Source organism: Macrotis lagotis, chromosome X (genome assembly GCF_037893015.1).
Source record: "Macrotis lagotis isolate mMagLag1 chromosome X, bilby.v1.9.chrom.fasta, whole genome shotgun sequence".
NCBI classification, from domain to species: domain Eukaryota; kingdom Metazoa; phylum Chordata; class Mammalia; order Peramelemorphia; family Peramelidae; genus Macrotis; species Macrotis lagotis.
In genome coordinates this window covers 576,623,754-576,625,405 of record NC_133666.1, presented here as the reverse complement: position 1 = coordinate 576,625,405, position 1,652 = coordinate 576,623,754, and the positions used below count along the sequence as shown (strand labels likewise).

General features: G+C 36.0%; 1 pseudogene; it reads left to right on the top strand.

Annotated features, from left to right (window-relative positions):
* Positions 1–649: 649 nt before the first annotated feature.
* Positions 650–1,066, top strand: LOC141499376 (large ribosomal subunit protein uL23 pseudogene; annotated as a pseudogene).
* Positions 1,067–1,652: the final 586 nt, after the last annotated feature.

Below are 1,652 nucleotides of genomic sequence, written 5' to 3'. Positions count from 1 at the left end.
ATTTTTCTGAGCTCAAAAGCAAAACTAGTAGGGTATATTTTAGAATATTTTCATTAAATATCCAGAATTACAGAAACTCATTTTCACCCTGGAGTGCAACTAAGGAAATCTTTTCTCTCATAAGCTAATGTCCTTTCTAATGTAAAAGTTTAGACAATCTCACTGCTAATGCTCATATGATTTATTAGAAATATCAAGTAACAGAAATAAAGATAAACATTTACATAAAGTATAGAAGACTATGATAAAGCTCATATATAGAGTCATATTTTTCTTCTAGCCTCTGTCCTGCTCTCAGGTGTTGGGAAGCAATAGGGGAAATAAAAAGTTAGAAATGTGCACTCTGGGAGGAATCTTTTCCAACACTCTCTTCTGGTGGTGAGGGGATTTGACTGGACATCAATCTCAATAGTTCCCACAACTTCCACAACTGTTAGCCTATTCTCTTCATCATTTCATTCCTGTTATGTACCCATTTTCTATTCTCTAACTCTTTGATAGAAGTTCTTTCTAAAATTAAAAAGATCTAAAAACAAACAATTCTGAGTGCCTTTAAGCAATTTTCTATATAAAATTCATTCTCTATATTTACAAAATAATCAATTTCTAACTTCCAAAGAAAGTCCTCCAAACATCCTTTCCCCCCAAGATGGTGCCGAAGGCCAAGAAGGAAACCATCATCCCCCCCCAAGACAGAAGCGAAGGCCAAGGCCTTGAAGGCCAAGAAGGAGGTGTTGAAGGGTGTCCACAGCCACAAAAAGAAGAAGATACAAATGTCCCCCACCTTCCAGAGACCCAAGACACTCAGACTTCGAAAGCAGCCAAAATACTCTCGGAAAAGTGCCCCTTGGAGAAACAGCTAGAGCACTATGCCATCATCAAGTTCCCCTTGACCACTGAATCTTCTATGAAAAAGATTGAGGATAATAGCACCTTCGTCTTCATTGTGGATGTCAAGGCCAACAAGCACCAAATCAAGCAGGCGGTAAAGAAGCTGTATGGCATCGATGTGGCAAAGGTCAACACACTGATCCAGTCTGATGGAGAGAAGAAAGCCTATCTCTGACTTGCTCCAGACCATGATGCTTTAGATGTTGCCAACAAGATTGGAATCATCTAAATTGTCCAGCTTCCCTGCTTCTTCACCCACAATAAAAAAGTTTTTCAGGAAAAAAAAGCATCCTCCAAAGTCTTTATGATTTTGAAGACATTTTCCTAAACATCCATGGTTTCCTATAGCTCCTTAGAGAACTAAAGCTATAAGAAAATTAGTCTGGCAGTGGCATACAGGAGGAAAGTGATTGAAGGTAGGGTGATTTAATTATATTAGTTAAACTACTAACATAAAAATTCATGAATATCTATAGCAATAAAAGTTCAAGCTAAAATATTAGAAATAGAAATGCAAAAAAAGCATTTTGAGGATTTTTTCACTTATAAAGCATTTTTAATGCTTACACCTAATTTTAAAGAAAATTCTTTATAAAAAGTATTTGAAATAATATGCACAATCAAGTAAAATTAAATCTCACACTGTACATGTCTAAAAGGGTTTATCCCATTCTTCATCTTAGATAAATCATTTATCATTGCATTGATTGGGTTTGAAGAAAAAAGGCATGACTTGGTGACAGGTCAGATAAAGGGAAAGG